The sequence below is a fragment of the Lactuca serriola genome, chromosome 6 (genome assembly GCF_051521515.1).
Source record: "Lactuca serriola cultivar US96UC23 chromosome 6, Lser_US96UC23_V15, whole genome shotgun sequence".
In the NCBI taxonomy this organism is placed as follows: domain Eukaryota; kingdom Viridiplantae; phylum Streptophyta; class Magnoliopsida; order Asterales; family Asteraceae; genus Lactuca; species Lactuca serriola.
In genome coordinates, this window is record NC_136413.1 from 125,929,404 (window position 1) to 125,941,850 (window position 12,447).

The window sequence follows — 12,447 nt, forward strand, 5'->3', positions numbered from 1 at the left end:
TTTTCAAGAGCGAACCCGAAAATCACAAAAATCTAATTTCTGAAAATTCTGTGGAATTCGCTCGTTTGTCCAAAAATAAGTCCCCGGCCCTTAAAGAAAAAAGCTCTTGTGTTTCAGAAGGTAAGAACTACTCCAAATCAGGTGTATAAAGTCACAGGAGTAACCGAACATCAAACAGCCGAACTCACTGCCATAGTGAACGAAGATAACACAGATGGTTGTGATGAGGTTTTCTGGTCAGCTCCCATAGATAATGCAGACGAAACAGTTGTTCTGTCAGAGCGAACGTCCTGGAAAACCAAAGGAAGATATGTACCAGAGCCGCTGAATAAGTCTGACAATTTTGACGTGCCAATTATAAGTGGGACAAAAGAAATACCTGTAGACGAAGTCACCTCCACAAGCGAAACCTCATCTACGAAGAGTGAACCGGCTGTCAACAAGCTAAAACAAAAGGCTAATATCCATAGACAACCGAAACATGTGAAAAATCAAAAGCAGCAGAGAAACCTGAGATACAAAAAGAATCTCTCAGAGCGAAAGCAGTTTTGGCGCTCTCAAAATGTTCATTACTCTTACCATGATAAAGATTCTAAGTCAGAGAAAAAGATTTTCGGGCCGCATGAGGAACTGAACCGAAAGGTTAGGTTCGATCCTGAAAGCAACAGCAACCGAAAGGACAGGTTCAGTCCCGAGAACAATAGCAACTGAAAGGATAGGTTCGGTCCCGAAGGCAAAAGCTACCGAAGGTCCAGGTTCGGTCCCTCAAATGACCATAAACAAAAGGGTCATTTAGAACCTCAAATCAAGAAAAACTCCAGGTCTAAATTCACTCGTTTTGATTCCTCTCATTCTCAATCCTTTTCTAAACCCAATTCTATTCCTGCACAAAATTCAAAATCATCAATGAACATGAAAGAAAAATCGAAGATTTCCTCAGTCAAGGATGACCGAAAGCAGTCTAATGCCCAAACACCAAAATCTAAAACCAAAACGTCTGTACCTAACCCTAACAAAATCAAAGTTTTCACTATTAATAGGAAAGATGAAACAACATTAATAAAAAGAACATATCTTGTTGATGCCTCCCTTACTATTCTTGTTCCTGTGAAAGGCTCACGTGGACCCAAGAAACTTTGGGTTCCTAAATTTGCTTAATTTTTGCAGGTTATAAGTGACGAGCAGTTCGACGAAGAATGGTACATTGACAGTGGCTGGTCACGTCACATGACAGGAAGGAAGGAAGAACTAAGGGAGTTTCGATCTCTTCAAAATGGTGGGAATGTCAAGTTCGGTAACAACTCTTATGGAACGATAAAGGGTTATGGGATGATAACCAATGGAGACTTCACAATAAGAAAGGTGGCGTACGTTGAAGGGTTGCGGCATAATCTCATCAGTGTATCTCAACTGGTGGGCGGTACCAGTCTCAAGGTTTCATTCGACGATGAAGGTTTAGAGTTTATAGAGAAGAAATCCAACAAGGTCATTCTCAAATCAGACCGAAAAGGCGAAATGTTTCCTCTCAATCTCAAACCAATCAAAGGAAATCCAGCTATATGTCTTTTGTCCAAAGCTCATTCTGACGAAAGCTGGTTGTGGCACCGAAAGCTCTCACATCTCAACTTCAAAGACATCAACAAGCTTGTCACCGAAGGTCATGTTCAGGGTCTTCCCTTGCTCAAGTTTGATCGAGAACACTTGTGCGCTGCATGTGAAATGGGGAAACAAAGTCGTCAAAGTCACCCATCTATTATAAACACAAAAGTTGTTGAACCACTTTAGTTGCTTCACATCGAATTGTGTGGTCCATCATCAATCGAAAACATTGGCGGTAGCAAGTATATTTTTGTTATTGTTGATGATTTCTCACGTTTTACATGGGTGTTCTTTCTGAAGCACAAATCTAAGGCTACTCCTAAGCTAAAGATGTTTATCAAGCAGGTTGAAGTGCAACTGACAAAAGTCGTTCACAACATTAGGAGCGACAATGGACTGGAGTTCAAGAACAAAGAATTTGAAGACTTTTTGGCAGAAAAAGGAACCAGTCACAACTTCTCAGCCTTCTATAAGCCTCAACAAAACAAATTGTCGAAAGGCGAAACCGATCCTTGTGTGAGGCGGCCCGAACTATGCTAATTTTCACTTCTCCTCCCTTATATTTCTGGGCTGATGCTATTGCTGCAGCATGTTTTACGCAGAATAGGTCTTATCTCAACAAGCATTTCTCTCTTACACCTTATGAGATCATCAATAACAGGAAGCCGAACATAAAATTCTTCCATGTGTTCGGCTCATGATGTTTCATCTTCAACTCCAAAGAACATCATAACAAGTTTGACGTTAAAGCTGCTGAAGGAATTTTTCTGGGATATTCTCTTACTTCAAAAGCATAGCGGGTCTTAAATAAGCATTCTAGGAAGATTGAAGAAACATATTATGTGACCTTCGATGATAACTACGTCAAGAAGCTAAAGGCTACTGAAGAAACAATTGGAGAGATTTTCTCTCAAACAAGTCAAGTGACGGTCTCGATTGCTAATTTGTTCGATCAGTTTGTGGACTTATTCGATGAACCTGAGAAAGCTACTCTCTTGGAAGCCAAGGCAACAGACAACAAAATCAATCATCTGAAGCAAATCATCAAAGATGCAGCCAAACAAATGGGTGAAGGAGAACAAGTTCCAAACGAACATCCTCAGCAAGGTACTTCAGTTGAGGGGGAGAATCCACTTTCTTCAAATCAACTGAACTCACACTTTCAGGGGGAGAATTCTATTCCTGCTACACCCGAATGTCCTGTGGCACCCGAAAGCCCTCCTACACCCGAAAGCTCTGCTACACCCGAAAGTCCTGTAGCACCAGAGAGTCCAGCCACACCTGAGAGTTCTGTTGCACCCGAAGGTATGATCCAACCTGAATACCAAAGAGATTCATCAGTCGAGGGAGAGAATTCCGACATGTTTTACGATGACGACAGTCAATCTGAAATGGAAGAAATGGTCAACGCCGAATTGGATCCATCTTATGATCCAAATTATCCTCCTCTTATTAAATGGACCAGAGATCATCCTGTGTCTCAGATAGTGGGTAATGTCTCTGAAAAGGTCCTGACCCGATCCCAACTAAAGGCAATGCAATCATCTCTATTCTCCAAAGTAGAGTTCTGCATGTATAATTCTTTCGTATCCAAAGTTGAGCCAAAGACAGTGAACACAGCTCTTGATCATTCTGACTGGGTACAAGCCATGCAAGATGAACTCAATGAGTTTGAAAGAAACAAGGTATGGCGCCTTAATCCAACTCCTAAAGATGCCTTAGTCATTGGTCTCAAATGGGTATTCAGAAACAAAATGGACAAGGAAGGTAATGTAATTCGAAATAAAGCTCGTCTCATGGTGAAAGGATACTGCCAGGAAGAAGGAATTTATTATGAAGAAACTTTTGCTTCGGTAGCTAGGCTGGAATCTGTTCGAATATTTCTGGCCTATGTTGCACACAAGAACTTTGAGGTCTACCAAATGGACGTAAAATGCGCCTTTCTAAATGGATAACTTGAAGAAACGGTTTACGTGGAGCAACCTCCTGGTTTTGTGAATGAAAAGTACCCAAATCACTGTTATATTCTGGACAAAGTGGTTTACGGTCTGAAACAAGCACCTAGGGCATGGTATGAAACGCTAACTAAGTTTTTAAAGATGTCAAAATTCAAACAAGGTTCGGTTGACCCAACCTTCTTTCGTAAGAAGGAAGGTAACCACCTTATGATAGTTCAAATCTACGTCGATGATATCATCTTTGGCTCAACGAATCCTATCTTAACAGCTGAATTCAGAAAGCTGATGGAGACTAAATTTGAAATGAGCTCAATGGGTCTGATTAACTTTTTCCTTGGTTTAAATATTAGACAGGGACCCGAAGGCATCTTTATCAACTATGAAGCATACACCAAGAATCTTCTTGCTAAATTCGGCATGATGGGAGACTTAAAGGTCAAAGTTCCAATGGCGTTCGGCACCAAGCTCACACCATCCATGGGAAAACCGGCAGTCAATATTACGTTATACCGCCAGATGATGGGTTCCTTAATGTACCTCACTGCTAGCAGGCCTGATATAATGTTTTCTGTGTGTTATTGTGCTAGGTTTCAAGCGAATCGTCGTGAACCACATATGCTTGCAGTGAAAAACATACTCCGGTATCTGAAACGAACCATCTCCCTCGGTCTATGGTACCCATCAAACTCAGGTTTCTTCGTTCAAGCCTACTCAGATGCAGACCTTGGAGGATGTGGTTTAGACAGGAAAAGCACCACTGGAGGCTGCTAATTCCTAGACAGGAAGTTGGTTAGCTGGAAATCAAAGAAACAGACATGTGTTTCTCTGTCTACAGCCGAAGCAGAGTACATTGTAGCTGCCTCCTGTACATCTCAAGTGATTTGGATCCAAAGCCAGCTCCGTGATTATGGACTCAATATGAAAAAAATCCCACTATATTGCGATTCAGAAAGTGCAATTAGGATCTGTCATAACCCAGTGCAACACTTCAAGACAAAGCATATAGCACTGAGGTATGACTTTATTAAGGATCATGTGGAAGATGGAAACGTTGAAATTCACTTTGTTCGCACCACTGATCAACTGGCCGATATCTTCACCAAAGCTCTTCCTGAAGCGAGTTTCAATAAAATTTTACAAGGGCTAGGAATGATGGAATTGGAGTCATTACCAAAAACTACTTCTCCAAACTAAAAATTGGAAGCGAAATAAACCGAACGTTCGGGTTCGGTTCACATGTGTGCCGAAATGAACCGAACGCTCGGGTTCGGTCCTATTCTCGGATCTTCGCTTATCACTCAAAGGTAGTTTCTTTGGTTGTAAATCTTTTGTATTCTTTTCTCAATTTCATCTCTCCTATTTTCAACCAAAATAGACCGAACGCTCGGGTTCGGTTCCAATTTTTTTGTGTCTCATTTTTTATTTTTTTTCTTTTTCTTTCTTTAAATCAAAAATTCCAAAATCTTTTTCTTATTTTTTTTTAAAATCAAAAACTCCAAAAACATTTTTTTATTATTTGTTCCATAATTTGTTTTGTTTGTGTGGATATTTGTGGGGAAATTCTTTCATTAGTTATGTGTCCCTAGAAGCATGTTGTTGTATGTGTCCAAAGCCTCACCTGATTCTGAATAATAGCCTTACTGACTTGGTATATACAAACCTTGTCTTCCCAATTAGGCTTTCATATTTATTCTAATCATGAGCTACCTAACTCTCTTCTCACATGAGATAAGAGTTTTCTGCTTGGTCCTTATTTAACTAGCAGAGGTACTTTGGTTTCTTTACACCATCTCAATTATTTTTCTCCATCATATTTCGATCTCATACACGTAACCCTTGAGACTCTCAGAAATTACCACTGAGGTTTATGGTTACACAATTCTTGTGTTCATGATCTTAGCTACGTGCCATTACGTGCTAAGTGAAACCCAAAAGTCACTACCTTCTATGCATTGACGGTGAACAATTAACTTTGATCTAGCTTTCACTAAAGAATTGACGAATTCAGCCTTAAGACTGTACCTTGAAATCTCTGAATTTTATCTTTGTGTGATTCCTATGAAATTGTTAAATCCCATAACATTTCTTCCCATGGAATCCAGTTTTAATTTTTTTTTAGATTTCACCTACAAATATTTTCACGATGCTACTTAAATCCTTTTCAAACCTACTTGTTCAACAGACTACATTGGTCTCACAAGTACTTCGGTCGATTTCTGTCTTATATCAAGATCAGGAATTCTGAACTGAAGCGAAAGCCACCCGAATTAGCCTGATTAAAAGAAGTCTTTCAACACTTCTCAATAAATGTCTGATCGTTATTCAATGGGAAACCAAACAAACACTTTAAGGTCTCTCTTGACTTTGAAGGAAGCGATTCGTGCCCGGGATCCATTGTTTCGTGTCTTTATTGACATCACAATTTCCCACATATGTGTTGCTTTATTTCTTTTTCTTTTTCACAGTAAGCACAAAAATCTTTTTGATTTTCCATAATTCTGGTTTCATTACTTACAAGGAATTTTTTTGAAAGAGTTGTGGCTCACATTGTGACACGTGGTCATTTTTCTTTAAGATGGCGTTCCCTCCAAAGGGATAAGATGTTGACTCAGCCGGGAGTCCAATCTCTTTGATTTTCAAACGACGCTTAAAGGACAGGCGTGCGAAGTGGAACCGTTTTTTTTTAAAACGGCGCCTGATGGGAAGGCATGTGAATCGGGACAGTTCTTCTCTCTCCTGCGTATTCATCGGGGCTACCAACTGTCACACATCAATCACCTACGAAAACCCCTCGTATTTCCCTCGAAGATTTGGAAACATATTCTTCTTGTTCCTCTCGCCACAGTATAAAAGGTAACTTCGACCATTATTTACCTCTTTACTGCACCCAAAATTCAGAGCAAGAAAAGCTTTGAGTTTTCTACTGTTCATCATCTCTCCCAACTTCTTCACTTCAATGGCGGATTCGTCTTCTGTTCATGCCACTTCCCACATTCTGCCGATTCGTCCTCAACAGAGTCTGATCATCGATCTTACTCCACACGTTTATGATGCCTTCATGTTCCCAATCATCGAATGCCTCAAATATTCGCCGCTTGCTCCCGCTCTCACCAAAGTTGAAGCTGTTCCAATGGAGTGTTTATCGCAAATCTTCGCCATAGCTCATTATGATAAGTCTGTGGATAGAATTTTCTTCGACATTCTTGATCACAAGGCATCCATCTCAAAGCAGCGACTATGCTCGCTTTTAGGGTTTGAACCCGATTCATCTAGGGTTAACCCTGAATCCATTCCAGTGGGTCACTTGTTTTCCATGTTCTATAATATGGGATACACTAAGGTTCTAACGATGGTCACTAAGTTCAAGAAATCGTGCTTGCCTCCTCAATGGAATGGGTTATGTACAATGTTATTCAAGGGGTTATCGGAACGCAGTGCCAATTCAGACGGAGCGAGTCGTCTGTTCATCACGATTCTTTATGGGGTATACAACGGTATCAACCTGGACTATGGGTCGGTTTTATGGCAGCAGCTGATTCAGAGTCTTGACTCTACATCTCGCCATTCAGAGATCTCCTACGTTCGCTTCTGGACTCTGATTACAAAATGGGTGATGGACAAGTATCACGTCCCCATAGTTGCTGATTCTCCACTCTCTTCGATAGGTACTTTCCATACTACGAAGATAATTGTCTCCGATGCATCTAAATTTCAGTTCATTGGCTCCATCCCTGAGTCGATGTTTGGAGACGTTCCTAGCGACAGCTGTATCATCCGAACTTACAAGGACTTTCGTCGCTCTGGTCCTAGAGAGCTCACTTCTGATATGATCAAATCCATCCACGATGCTGATAAGCCTGCTCCGAGGGGAAAGAAAAATGAAAAGGGAAAAGACAAGCAGGTTGGCAAGGGAGCGAAAGGCCCTTCTCCGAAGAAACGTAAACCTACCAAGGCGGCTCAATCTCCTCCACTGAAGAAGAGGAAAACCCAACCTAGGCGAAAGCTGATACTTGCTTCCTCCTCAAGCGAATCTGAGGAAGAAAATTCAGACTCAAGAGTCCCCCCGTGGTAACACTCCTCCACGATCGCCTACCCCAGAGGTACATGTTTCCAGTTCACCTGTCTCTTCTCCACCAATCATCATTTCTATTTCCATTCCCCCTATAACCTCCACCATTCAAATACCACCTACCTCTATCCCGGTACCCCCTCCCATTTTCACTGAAGCTACCACAACAACCATTGAAGTAAGAACCAACGTATCTGATACGGGGGCTCCTACTAAAGCACCCGAACCAACTCCCACTACCGAACATACATCAAAACCCGAACCTACTTCCACAACCGAGCCTCCACCATCCCCTCCACCCTCCTCTCCTGCTCAATCCGCAGAGAATGAAGAACCATTTCTTGGTGGGGAGAAGATGACATTTGATTTGGTATATTATAGTCTGTATCAGGTGCAAAGTGACGATGACGATGCTGCTCCTGTCACCAAGAAGCATCTCAAGGAGCTTCACGAGAAGATTGATTAGCTCATTGCTTCCTCCTCTTCTTCATCACAGTCTACCATCTTTGAGGCTGCTATTCAGAAGATTGTTGATGCTTTCTCTAAAGCTCATGAAGCCTCCATCAGCTCAGCCACTGCCGCCATTGACGCCTCCACCATGGCCTGTGCTGCTGCGACCGAAAAAGTCGAAAAACTATTTGCTGATGCTTCTTCTCTTTTGCAGTCTTTACAGGAAACTGCCGATGCCAACAAAACGAAGCTTGACCCTATTGTCAACAAGCTGGCTACCTCAGTTGCCTCAGAACTGCAGTCCTTCGCCACTCTTCGTCAAACTCTCACCGATGACAACTCAGTGTTTAAGGCAACTATTGAGGAGCGCCTCACTAAGCTACAAGAAGATCTAGCTACCGAGAACTCCCTCATGGACGCTCTTGCTCGAAATACCACTGCTCTCAAGGTCAAGAATCTTCAACTCTCCAATTCTCAAAAAGAGATTGAATCTCTTCGATCTGAAAAAGAGATTGTATCTTCATGTGTTTCGGATGTCCACGCCGCTCTTTCCAACATCCTTGAAGCACACGATCCCATACTGAATTACTCAGTCAGGCGTGATCTCACCGAAAAGCTTGCTCCTGCCCTTTCTCTCCTGAGCAAAATTGAAGGGCTCCTTGAGTTCGTGTCCATTCCAAAACAAAGGGGAGAGGATGTATCTCAACCGCCTCCCACTTCTACAGCAACAAAAACAACCGAACCTCCTTCAACAGGCCAAGCCTCAGGTTCGGGTGTCAAAGACAAGGGGAAGAAAATTGTTGAAGAGAGCGATGATGATAAAGAGACGATTGCAGATCTCTTAAAGAAGCAAGGTCGAGACAAGGATGCTGACATGAGCACTCGGGTTGCCAGAGAGGCTGAGGCAACTGAAAGAAAATTGAAAGAGGCTCATGACCTTCTTGAGAGCAGGAAAACCTTTTTTCCTCCGTGGACTCTTGAGAACCTGCTGAAAGAAGCGATTGAAACTCCAAGCATCTTGTGGCTCGAACTGGTGATTTCACTGGATCGCATCAACTCTGTCAATTCTCAGTTCGACATGCCACTGACATGAAAGTCCTTCATCTTCCATGCCTTTGACAACATTGCTGATATCCCTCATCCTCATCCAAAGGTTGACAGGGATCTGGTCGAGTTCTATCGGAGGGCTGCTCAACCATAGTATCAAACTTGGAGCGCTCAGAAGATAATCAATGTTCGGGTTCTGACGCCGTTTCGAGAAAGGAACTTCACGAACGTTCGGTTCAAGGTGCTGAGGGGTTCTGCTAATACCGAACATGCCATATCACTAGCTGATCTTCCCAATTTGAATCCACCTGATTGGATAATTTTGCACAACATCCTCCTCACAAATGAAGCAGAATATGGTCCGATCATTGATCACTTCAAGAGGATGCTTGTATGCTATATAATGGAAGTTGCCAAGATGGATCAGGAGATCGCTAGTGTCTTCAAGAAAAAGCACACTATCTCACCTGTTGGCTCTGCCAGTGAACTAAACATGATGCAGATGGGGAAGATTGACCGAAACGCAATTCTGTCATGTTTACCAGAAACGAAGGCCAAAAATGCATGTTCTCTTTGGCAGACAAACATCTCTACACCACTGCTTGCCTGGAACATGTTTTAGGAATCATTCATCGTTGCAAGCAGAATTCGGCGGATGACAAGAAGTACTTCGATGACATGATCCAGTGGTACATTCGCTTCAGACAGACAATCCTCGCTCTTATCCCTCGTCTGTTTGATACCATTAAGAAGGTTCCTGCAGCTGGACCCAGCAAGAAGAAGTGATAGTCTCGCTCCAATTGACGCAAAGGGGGAGATTGTTAGGTCCAGTTAATGTTGCGTCTTGGGCTTGATAGTTAGTCTAGTTTAGTCTCCGGTATGGGCCTGTCCATCCGTGAGTTGTTTTACAGGGTTTAATATTTATAGATGCTTACATGCATCCTTGAACGTAAGATTTGATAGAGATTTTGATAGCGTTCATAGTTCTTATATTTTGTAACCCTAATATCCTCTACAATGGAAGTTCTTCATCGAGCTCTGCTGAGGATTGAGTTAATTGAATCTTTCGACACATTCAGATTCATTCTTGTGTTTTGTCTTACTGTTTTTGCTTTCTTGATTTATCTGTTATAAGATCTAATCGATCAAGAAGTTTTTATAAACTCATCATTTTCTATAAAGATTAGTTGTAGTCTTTAATGTATGAAGACCGAAAAAGTATAAGTATAAAAGCCATACTTAGTTCGATACATTGTAGTTTTGTTAAGTAAAACTAGTTGAAGACGTTCTTTCCCTGTAAGCTGGATGTTTTGTTATAAACTTACCATGATTACTTAGTAAATACGAGGTATATATAATCAAGATCGAACAGACAGTCGATTGGGTGATTCTGCCCTAAGCCCACAACCAAACAAGGAACAGGAAGTAAGGTGGAAATCTCACATTCCACTGCCTATCAGATATTAACTATATATCCCTGATGTATATACGAAGTAATCATATAAATATTACACCTTAAGATTGTTTGAAAAGCATATTACTACGTAAACAAATCGTTGTTTTCGCCATGGGAGTTCTTATAACCATACTAATATGGCGGATATCCAGATACGACATTCTTTAGGCGTCGGTAACGTTAATGACGTTTGTAACCACATGCCTGCCGGCCTAGCTGTTGCAAGCAGCTTAGGTGCGGGATTGTCAGTCCCGTATAGATCTATACATAAATTCACATTCTCCCTCCGGGAGAATCTGGTTCATAAGTGGGAATTTCGTTGTATTTATTTAAGTACACAAAGCCATGTCTCACAAATCTATTGCCTCAACGAATTCGCGAGTAATACGGTGAAAAACCTTTTAATAAATAAAAATGAAAATTTCATTTATATCAGTTTACGATAAAAATTGTGGACTGACTCATAAATTATATCTATTATAATTTATATGTTTGTTTTCATATCGTTTTTCCTACTTAGTAACATAATCTGAAATTTTCATAAACTACACCTATTTAACAATAACGTTTATTTAGCATTATCGTGTAAAGTGTTTATAAGGTAAAAGAGAACATAATAAATGATTTTTTTTATTTATAAACACAAGATTTCTTGTGTTTTACTTGTATCCCCCCAACCCCCCTAAAACATATAAAAAGTTTGGAAAAGTGTAGGGGTATGAACTCACCTGATAAATGGTGATTTGGGCAGTGCTTCGCTACTTGAAATTACGAATTTTTAGTGAAAATTAAGTTTCACGCGGGAAAAGTTTCGACTGGAAAAGATTATTTTCTCGAGGACTTCGGGGCTTTGGGCTTTATTTGGGTGTTAGGGGGGTTTCCCTAGGCTTCATGGTTTTTAGAGGAACTTAAAAGGGTGTTTAAAGTGAAAGAGAGAATGAAATTTGTAAAGTAATCTGAGAGGCTTCGCATTCTATTTATAGGAGGCTGAGGCCTCGCATTACGTTGGGCGTACTTTGGTACGTTGGGCATACTTTGGTACTTTGGTACGTTGGGCATACTTTGGTACTTTGGTACGTTGGGCATACGTGTCCTCTGACCGGGTTCCGAGCCTTCGTAGGTGTCAAGGCTACCAACACGTATCGAAGCTAGTCCTAGTATGCGGGACATACTCTTTTGTATGCGGGGCGCATTCCTTCGAGTATTTATTTTTCAAACTTCAAAAATTCATAACTTTCGCATATGAGCTCCACTTTCGACGTTCTTTATATTCACGCGTAGGTGAGACCGTACTCTACAACTTTCGTTTAGACTACGTCGGCTAATTTTTTCTTTGTTTTTTATATATTTTTTAACCGGCCGGGACAGGAAAAAGTCCGTTAAAAATTCATAACTTCTTCATCCGACATCCATTTTCGTCTTTCTTTTTACCATTGAACTACTATTGATGAGATCTTAGATTCTCGTTTAGGTTGTGTCAGCTAAAAATCGTTCGATCTATATTTCGATTTTCGGGTTGTACACTTCTGTGTCGAATCTTAGAAAAATCATAACTTCCTTATACGAAGTCAGATTTGAATGTTCTTTTTATGTACGCTCTCGGTTTAACGTATCTTACAACTTTTTTTTAGGTTGATACGGATAAAAAGTATTCGATTGTAAACCCACTTTTTACGTCACACAACGTTGTGTCAGTTCTGTCACGAAACTTCGATAGGTCACAAATTCTTCATTATAACTCGTACTTCGGTGTTCTTTATATCTTCAGAATCCTTGTCTAGATCACTACCACTTTATTCTTACAAATCAAGTTTGTCTAACATTTTATTTTTGACACTTATTTTCAACTTAATTATTTTATATCTTCA